Source organism: Medicago sativa, chromosome 3 (genome assembly GCF_051527215.1).
Source record: "Medicago sativa cultivar Bolivia chromosome 3, Bolivia_mono, whole genome shotgun sequence".
In the NCBI taxonomy this organism is placed as follows: domain Eukaryota; kingdom Viridiplantae; phylum Streptophyta; class Magnoliopsida; order Fabales; family Fabaceae; genus Medicago; species Medicago sativa.
This window is the reverse complement of record NC_140751.1, coordinates 11,021,317-11,032,076: the sequence shown is the minus strand read 5'-3', so window position 1 is coordinate 11,032,076 and position 10,760 is coordinate 11,021,317. Positions and strand designations below refer to the sequence as shown.

General features: G+C 33.4%; 1 pseudogene across 1 annotated transcript; it reads right to left on the bottom strand.

The window, feature by feature from the left end:
- Nucleotides 1-4,438: 4,438 nt before the first annotated feature.
- LOC146935677 (protein XRI1-like) lies at nt 4,439-9,564 on the bottom strand (annotated as a pseudogene). The gene is made up of 10 exons (XR_015030322.1): nt 8,985-9,564; nt 8,453-8,596; nt 8,249-8,307; nt 8,058-8,177; nt 7,789-7,934; nt 6,849-6,912; nt 6,650-6,749; nt 6,527-6,567; nt 6,327-6,410; nt 4,439-5,766 (listed from the first exon to the last, which is right to left on the bottom strand). The product of XR_015030322.1 is annotated as a protein XRI1-like (transcript).
- Between the last annotated feature and the right edge of the window lie 1,196 nt (nt 9,565-10,760).

The following is a 10,760-nucleotide window of genomic DNA, read 5'->3' as shown; positions in this document are numbered from 1 at the left end:
CAAGAGAGAAAGGAAAAAGAGAGAGATAGTGGTTGTCTAATATTCTACCACATTGACACCTAATAACAAACTATTTTGGAAATTCACTTTGAGACCTTATATTAATAATAAGGGAGCTAATTTTGTGCACCACTGTTATGCTTAGGATTTGGGATTAATAATGTTAAAATTTTAAATTTAGTATTTTATTTGGGATAAAAATGAAAAGTTAATTATTTTACACTATAAATTAGATTTTTTTGGTTCTCCCGTAAGCATATCTCATATGGTATGAATATTGCATTATATATGTAAGGGTCGGGCCAAATCTCAAATTCCTCATTTATTCATCTTAAATGTTAAATTATTGCCACTAAACTACTTGACAAAAAAACTAGATAGTACATTGACAAAAAAAAAAAAAACAAGGGGACATGGTATTTTATGACCAATATAATTTAGGTATCAAATTATTGTGTTTTAGGATTGAGATGTTCAATTTATACTAAAAATTGAATTATCATCGACCATCATTAAATACTAGATGATATATATTTTTTTTTTAAAACTTGATATCTGATCTAGGATCAACTAATTTTAGGGGTTCAATTCTACCGTCTACATGTGGGGAGGTGGTATAAATTTTTTTGTGTTTAAACATTTTCATTGGCATTAATTGTTAAAAAAAAAATGCCTTGTGATCTCTTTGCCTTTTTGGCGTTTGTGTTTCAGTTCTCTTTACGTAGAGTTCTATCTTTGACTTCTTAATTGTGGAAAAGACACTGAGATTAGAGTTTATTTTTTATTTTAACTCTTTTGTTCTTAGAGATAGGTGGTTATAGTAATTTGGTTTTGGAAGGTAAGTAAAGTTTGACCAAATATTATTCCACCTAGATCCTATTATATTTGGAAAAATAAATTGTTTTTAATTTATTATTATTAAACGATATTTTAAAAGAATTTTATTCAAAAAAACATTTGAATTGTTATCTAAGTGGCAAACTCAGAGGTAAGAGTCCTCGTGAGCTTAGCTCAGTTGATTGGGACAATGCATAAAATATGCAAGGTCGAGGTTCAAACCCCGGCCACTACAAAAAAAAAAAACTCGGGTAAGAGTTTAATTTTGTACTTTCACTTAGTTTTGACATGCATCAAAATTTTGGTGTTGCTGCGGGGGGGGATTATGTTGTTGAAAATTTTAAAGTTTTTCTATATAGCTAACGTGTTTACTTTTTGTTACTAATATCTTGGTGAATGCTTAACAGGTGGGACTTGAATGTACAAGTCACAATTATCACGTGAATTTCATTTTTATTCTAAAATAGAAACGACTATCATGAGAAAAAGTTGTTCAAATCTAAGAGCAACCCTCACTTAGAGAAACTTGAAGCAAACTTTAGTATCAACAACAAAAACACAAAGAAGATGACTTTAATCGATACCATTGGCATGGCTAATGGTAGAAACATATCCATAAGAGAATAAGTTGTATTTGTTTGAAACTAACTAAAGTATAAAGAGACCCGACATACAACAATTCACTTTGAATTCAAATTCATGATGTTTCAAATGTTACAAGCAATTGAGTAGTTTGTTGGAGCAGTCATAAATGATCTTCACCTACACTAGAAGAAATTCACTAAAGTTGCTAAGAATTTTAAGATAATTGGCGTGGAAAATGATACTTTCAAGTTAAGATTGTTTTCTTACTCTCTCAGAGATATATCCAGGGCTTGCTGAAATTTTTTAGTGAAGTATTTTCCTCGTGTCTTTAATTCAAGAAAGAGGAATGACATAACCTCTTTCAAGCAAACCGATGAAGTAACTTTATTCGAAGCTTGGGAAAGGATTAAGGAACTAATGAGAAAGTGCCTTTTATAATGGATTAGTGATGATGGAGCATCATATGATATTCTAGGCTATATTATTAGTTGTATTCTAGGCTATATTAATAGAGGAGTTGTTCATGGTTTGAGGAACATTTTGTATTGTTTTCATTCGAGTCATTGTAGTTCACTTTTATCCCAAATCATGCAACTCTATAGATGTTTTGAGTCGTTTTGTTGTTAAATCATGTAATTCGACAAAGCAAGACACCACATGAAGGATCAGGGGATATGCAGAATGATGATCAATGATTCTTAGAAGGTTTTTTAAGACAATATAAGCTGGGGGAAATTCATCCAAATTTTCAATGCATTTTAAGATGGAAAACGCTTGAAAAGGGACAAAAACTGCATAATTCACGTTCTGGCTACCACCTCATGCGGCCCTGCTCATGGAGCCATGCACCCCTACGCATTGGACAGCCCTGGGTTATGGAGGTGGGATTTTCGCATCACCTAAGTAATCCTATAACTCCACTTAACTAAGAAATTAACATTCATAATAATCTACGAAGGAGATGAGATTAAGCGAGAACTCTAATGGCTGCTAACCCTAGTTGGACCTTAGCCACTCGATTCAAACAATCAAATTTTGGATTCTTGGCATCAACATATGGTTATCCTTTTATAGAACAAGTTCAACCACTAAGTGTTGTGTCCTTTGGTAATTTCTCATATCACACGTTCTTGTCTTATCCCCTCGGTATTTGACATATTCTTTTACTCCTCATACTACAATAATTGGGGGACAACTCATCGAACTTCGCCCAATAATGATAGACAAGGGATCCAGTAGTTTGTACGATCCGTATTGGAAGACAAGGGATCCCTTGTATCGCCACACTTGATATTCCACCTGCTCCACAAAACCAACCAAAACAAGTATTAGTGGTTCAAAAAAACTAATAACAATTACAACAATTAAATTCTTTTCTTTTAATAGTCACTGATTAGATGTTATAGAGCATGCAATCACTCAATATCTCATAAAATATGGGGGATAAAGACAAGATAATAACCAACATTTTTGTAGGTTATCACCAAGTTCCTTAAGCTTGAGAGAGAAAAGTTGCGAAATTACTTGTCTAATACGAGTTACGTTTTTAAGCTCAAGTGAGATAATAACCTTGGAAGGTTGCTTGAATGTATATATAGACTTACCTTTTTTCAAAAAGAAAGGGGAAGATCCGACCTTTATAATGTTGCATAGTTAACCATGAGAAAGTTTTATTGCCAAGTTAAGCATGATTGTTGTGTTGAGAAACCCCCTCAGACATCTTGGTCTCTAGGAAGCTGCTTAAAGTTGTAAAATTCAAGCACGTGCAAACATATATTTTAACTAAGTTATATCCTTTGCCACACTTTTGTACCGCTTATATCTAAATCCATTTTCTTTGATTTTAACTTTACTTTTACTATTGAAACTCTTGAATGATTATTTTTTATTTTTTTGAACAGAAACAAGTTGTCTAAATGGAAAGAAGTCGAAAGTAACAACACCACAAACTATAGCTTGAAACATTATATACATGCACTTGGTTTTTTACACACGTTAGTTGCAAAAGAAGACACTACATGTGTCTTTGGTTTTGCGGCGGCGAGAATTGATTTTGATCAACTTAGACCTCCACTCCTCAACATGATTCCCATGTGAGATGAATTTGAATTGTCAGCAATCTTGTGCATTCAGACAGTTGTCACATCAGTGTTCAAATCGAACGATCTAAATTTTAATGTCGATGTTGATTTTTCTTCTAAACAAAACATTGACTTTGAAATCTCGACTATCCGATTTTGATCTTACAACCACGATATTTCGACTATGTGAGTGAGATTCCGATCAAGCATTTTCATTAGTGGTCACACCACGTTCCATAGCTAATAAAATAGGGAGATTAGTCACTTTAGTCCCTGAATATGAAAGAAGTCGTCACTTTAGTCCCTAAATGCAGATAAATTGCAAAATAGTCCCTGAATGTAGACTCTGTTAGTCAATTTAGTCCCTGAATGCAGACTCCGTTAGCCAATTTAGTCCCTGAATGTAGACTCTGTTGGTCACTTTAGTCCATGAAATTGACCATCAAAGTCTACATTCAGGGACTGTTTTGCAATTTCTCTGCATTCAGGAACTAAAGTGACTATCCATTTTTCATTCAAGGACTAAAGTGACAAATTCCCCAATAAACACTACTACAGAAATCAGTTTTCACATCAGTTGGAAACTACTTTTCACATCAGGTGGCAACCGATGTAAACTGATATGATGTGGAATGTGCACGTCATTTCACATCAGGTACGGACTGATGTAATAGCAATATTTCCACATCAGGCTTTTTTTCCCACTGATGTGATATGTTCTTTTTAAAATTTAAGATCAGGGTTTTCACATCAGTTTTATGAGAGACACTGAAGTAAAATAATTATATTTATCATCAGTCTTCTATCCCACCGATGTGAAATCTACACTTTTTTAAAAAAAAAATTATGCTTTATTAATACTGCTTATAAAATCAGCTTGAGACCACGTTCTTTTCTTTTATTTATATTAGAAATATGAAAAAAAATATATGATATTTTAATACCAAAAAGGAAGCTAAAAAGCTAACAGATACAAAATTTTATTTATAACCCTCACAAGTATACTTTCAAACTTATGCAAATTACATAATAAATATGTAAGTCACGTGAGAAGCAAGGCCAAGATCTGTATGAAAAAAATACCAGAAATGCAAAACATAAGACAATGATAATTTATGAGCTTGCAAAAGATCACATTCAGATGGAGAAGTCACACAATTACAAAGACATGCAATTATCACTTCAAAATTGAAAAACTCCTATAAGCTAGAAGATCATCCCAACCAGGCCATAGTCTGCCACTTCAAAATCATCACTCAATAACAGAGAGGATGGAGATGAATATTAGATTTGTCTTGGCTTGTTCAAATATATAAAATGAGAAACTCACAGTTGGATGATAATAAGCATATATCATTCCAATTATCCATATGTATCGATCAAGCCCTGAGCGAAAATGTCATTCATGCAAGTGGGTAAAATGTGATTTAGATGGATCAGGATCAGTATAACCTGCAAGTTCAAAAAAATATTCTTGTAAGCATGATCTGTTGTGCTTTCATGTGTGCACCCAGAAAAAGACGGAAGATGTTACAGTCGGTACAGACCAAATATGAATTGCAATGCAATAGTTCTGGGAATTGGTATACCTGAGCAAATCTTGCCATGCTAAAATCTTTACGTATATATAATATGCTAAAATCTTTACCTGAGCAAATCTAGCAATGCAATATATGATATGTCAATGAAATTCAGCTGATTTTTTAAAATAAACAAAATCAAATTCCAGCAACTTTGAAAACTAATTGTCATTTTTAAATGCTAAACAATCAAATTCTCATGTTATATTGATTTTTTCAAAAACTAAAAAGCCATATATAACCAAAAAAAGTTGATTCGTACCATTTTGCCAAAGAGAAAACATACCGGGTTAGAGTTGAGGTCAAGGACTGAAATAACATTAACAGATTTGGATGAAACTCCTTCACCCATAACAGATTTTTAGCATTTTGGGCCAAGATATTGACAGAACCGGTCTTCTCTCATACGCGCACGGCAACGTTCTTCTGATGCTAGTGGATTGAAGTGGAGGCGAAGAAGGTGGAAAGAATGGCAGGCCGGTTTAAAAATGTACTATCAGCATATGACACAATTCCATGCCCTCGTCGATACTCTCTTTCACTGCAATCAAAAACACCATAAATGCGCTTATTTATTTCCTTCAGAGTGACATCTCCACGGTCACCACAGGGTTTAATGAAGGCAAATGGATAGGCCACAGAAGAAGATAACCCTGTTGGTGTTTTCATAATAGATTTTCGACCTACACATGTAAATGCGAGTCAGAGATTTCATGCCATTAACTGCTATCTACTAAAACTTCTGGCATAAGGAACTTTAGCATTTTATTACATTAATTGATTGATTAAAGACCCCAGCTTTAGGAACAAAAGCACCAGTTTAGTAAAGTATGAAAACAATAGAATTCAGTTTTATGATCATGTCATGTCTACGAAGGATCTTTCAATCATGAGAAATTATGTAGACATCTCGTTCTAAAACAAGAAAAAAAGACAATATAACTAAGCCTTTTCTCACTAAAGAATATCTAGTCTCCTGTCAAGTATTATTAAAGTCAAAGAAAGACCATATACTATAAATCTCTTTTAAAAGTTTGACCTATACATATCTGTCTCCCTCTAGCTCAAACTTTTAGACTACTTTCCATCGAGTCAAACCTCCTTATCCATGCCTCCACTAAGACAAATATTACTTGTTTTAATTCTAGTTAAGTGGTATTGGAAGTATGCGTTTGGAGGCTTGTCTCCACTTTATTCAATATCAAGTGAAAAATAAACAACAAAAGGATAAAAAAGGTCAAACCTTTGAAGACAATTTATCTGGGAGTTGAAGAGATTTGAAGCTGAGCCACATTCTGTTCAAATGGTGGCGTTAAATTGCAGATCTCTGCAGTAGCAAATGATGTTTTCAATTAAGTTCAACGTACAGCGGTAAAAATTATGAAGAAAAAAAAGGAAATAAACATTAGAAGACAACAGTGGACAGAAGACAATGTCTCATACTAGTAGTATCAACATGAACATCATCTACGCCAGAAAAGTTCCTGAAAGAGCATAATTATAAGATTATTTTATATAAATATATATATGCCACAATTATATTTGCAGTGGTTTTTAGAATCGTACGGATTATCGGGATATAATTGCATTTCAGTATCCTTAAAGCAATCTGCGAACCACTTTTCAGCCGACTCAAGGTCCTCGTAGTTGGAAGACGAAGCATTTTCTAATGCATATTCCATTGGGGAAAGAATAGAAATAAGCATCCAAATAATTTATCAAAAGTCACTAAAAAAATCAAAGCTAAATCTTGCATGAGGAAAACCTGAATCATCAGATAGCTATTGCGAAACTTCCGGGAAAATATCCTCGTTGGAGTAGTCCGTCGCCTATATGCATAATGAAACAGTCATACATTCACACAAAAGCACAGTTCTAGTACAATTTTTAACTCTAAACATTTTACAATAAAATCAGTATAGTACTACTACACACATTTGACACACAAATGTTAAAAGGAACTTGTATTATCATTATAAGTGGTTTTGAAGCTATCTACAAATCATGAAAATTTGAAGGAATCATAAAAGAGTAACCACTATGGATCAACTTAAAACAGAAGGATACTTCACATTATATGTAGGACTTTAGGTATCATGTAAAATAAAAAATAGATCACAAATAATTACTACGAAGGATGGGATAAAGACCATCACAGATTTGAAAATAACACCTCGTTATCATTACAAATGTTTAAGTGAAACAAGACTCTATGTTAAGCCTGTTCTAAATTACAGTTATTGAAAATTTGCAGTGAAGAGCTTTGAAAAAGTGGTATTTCACAGATGAACCAATACAATACAAGACATTAACACAAACCACTAAAGCTGAACCAATCATTTCATTTAAGAAAATTATTAAATCTAATATAAAAAATAGAAATCTAACAGGAAAAACTAAAAGATAGACAAAATATGGTTACTCAACATCACATGATTTATTCTTTCCATATACATGAACATAATGATAAAATCAATGTAGAACTTATTAACGAAAAATATACACTTTGCATGAGAAATGACTTCACTAGACCATGCCGTATCAGGAGATATATAAGATTGTCTACAACAGACCCTATGATGGGTCTGATTGTTCTATAGACCCCACCGTATTGGGAGATTTATCCCACTAGGTATGTTTATGCTATCTATACTTTATGATATGGGTGTGAAAAGTAACTATATATGAAAGCTACTAACACTGACATTTAATTGCAGATATGCTGAAGACATCTGTTCATCCGAAAGGGAATGATTCCTATTCTGATTGTTGAACTGTAGCATCCTCCGTCTCTTGGCTTGCGAAGAAGTCTCCGAGCATTCTTCCTGATCCTTCTGTATATCATTTGATTCTGAAATGCATTTCTTTAAATTAAAAGGATGACATTGTATCCACAAATAATAAACATATATTCAGATGGTACATGTCAATAATTAGATAAGGTCAAGAAAATTGCCTTTCAGAGAGAACTTACCACTGCCATTGACATTGTATAGAAAATCCATGCAAGCCTTCACAGGGGTTGTTTCATCATCGAGCTCGATAGGAAGGTCTTCAATTCCAGGAACTTCGTTCCACAGCTCTTGTGAAATGTCTGATCAAACAACTAGGTTTTCTTAAACATCATTTATTTACACTAAACTTACAATCATAATTAGAACTTACCAAAATTTGACGTCTTCTGGAGACAATAACCTTCCTCCCTATGCCAATTCCAAGGAGCCCTAACAATGACATATTCAGAAATTTACGTTATGTCGAAAATACTCAAATTATATGGGGAGTGACTCAGGTGAGAATACCAACTAGTGATGAGAAACGAGAAAACTTAATTTTAACCGTCAAATTAAAATTAATCACTTAGATTACATTTTTATTTAAAAAAAGACATGTAAATTCAAACTCTTCATCCCCCTCTGTGGTGTATTCTTCTTTTCCATGACCGTGGAGATGTCTGTGCTTCATAGATTATAAGTAGCTCCCGACTTTGTAAAAGCATATCAGTGATCATTCCTAACCACAAATCACCATAATAACACAATAAATATACACAAACCACAAACATGCATGAAATACAAAGAACCCTAATAAATGTAAAAATGAATTTCAAAATTGAAAAACCACAGTCAAAGAAAAAACGAACCAAAACCACAGTAAATCGCTCTCAAATTCACGCTTCAAAATCCAAAACTACTCGAACTTCCCCAAATCCCTAATCCGCATGAAAAAACTAAAATGCGGAATTCGATTAAACAAAACCTAACACAAATTTCTCACTCCATAATACAATCAACAACTACGCGATAGAAGATCATAGGTATGAAAAATACCGAAAAAAATTAAAAAAAAAATCGAAAAATTGAGAGAAAAAAAAGGAAGAAGAAGAAGAAGAAGTACGAACCTTAGGTTTGAGAGAAAGGAGAGTTGATGAAGGATGATGAAGGTTGATGGATCGTTGTTGAAACGAGAAAATCAGAGCGCTAGATCTAGTGAGGAAGAAATGTGAACCAGATCTACGGTGATGGCGATTCAACGGTGATCTACGGCTAGATCTAGTGAAGAAGAAATGTGAACCCGATATTCAATCTCTAACCCTAGATTGATCTGAAGAAGGGTAAAATTTGAGTAGAAGTGGATATGAAAGGAAGGGTTCTAGATTTGTTTTGGAAGAAAGGGTTTGATGCAGGGAAGGAAAGTTACATTTTACGATTGAGGAAAGGGATAAGGCAAAGTGAAAAGGTGTTTTTGCCTCAGGCAGTTTTCACCACTGATGTGGAAAAAATTAGCCAAAGTTTTCACCTAAATTGCGAATATGCCACCGCGTTTTTCTCCCATCATTTCAACTATCCACTGATGTAAATGTTATGTGCTATTATGAATTCCCCTCATTTACTTATGTGAACTGATGTAAAAGACCACAGTATGTATCTTTCCCTTCAGGTATTTTTTGTGCTGATGTGAAAAAGGAAACCCCCTTGATGTTAAATGTATATTTTGTAGTAGTGAAAATATAACAAATATATGTAACTCTCGTGCATTAAGCCCCCACATATCAAAACTGATTGAACTTATATATCTATCTAGGCTGGCTTTGCTTGATCTTGTTTGGACCTTGAGAGAGGAAATACTTTAATTTGAAGAATAATGGACAAATAAAACCAAAAACATTGACGCATAAGATGACAATTACACTACTGTTTACTAACTATTTGGCTCATTAGTTCCAAGAGCAATGCTATATGTCTAAAAAAAACATCAAGAATTCTTCAAGAATAAAGAGCAGTCAATCACAATGTATTATTTGCCACAATTCAAGGAGGTGTGGCTGAAAAATAGGAAGTTGACAAATATATCATGCAATTAAAACTTGCCAACTGTGTCTTGAAAAATTCTTGATGCTATTTGTCTAGAGAAGTAGCATTTTCCTAGTTCCAATTGGTTTGGATGAGTGGCATTGCATTAATTGATTATTGTTTCGATTGCATCCTTCCCCAAAGGAGGGAGAACAGATTAAGATCAAGAAGACATAACATGTGGGCTTTTGGGCCACCATGAATTTTGTCATTTTCGTTCCTTTTAAGTGGGGGAAGTTTTTTCTTCTTTTGTCCTTGAACATTTTGGTTAGAGTGGTCACATCTCTTTAAGTATCTCCCAATTGTTTATGTCACTGCTCAATTATTATCATAAATCCGTTTTTCCGCTTTTTTTCATGGAGATAATAGAAATTGTAATATTTTATCTGATTATATAAAAACTATATAGAAAGTCCTCCCTCTCCCCTAAAAAAATATAAAAAGTCATCCCTCTATGACAGATAGGAAGTCCTTATTATTTTAATTTCTTTTTTACTTTTTTGCTTTTGTGTTGGTTTAGAGTTAATATGAGTTGTCCCCGTAAACTTAAATTAGTTGGCAGAGACAATGTGTAATATATACAAGGTTCGTGGTTTAAATCCCTACCACCATAAAAAAAAAATTAATATGAGTTGAAAGATATTTGGAAGCCCACCCTCTCTTGTTTTTTTGTTGACTTTTACTTTTCTCATCCTATATGTTACTCACGTGTCCTATTTTTTCTCAAAAATACCATTTGTTAGGAAGCCCTTTGACCATTCATATAATCCCTAAAATATTAGAGTGACCTTTTTGTATGATAGGCCAACAATGGATGCACATTG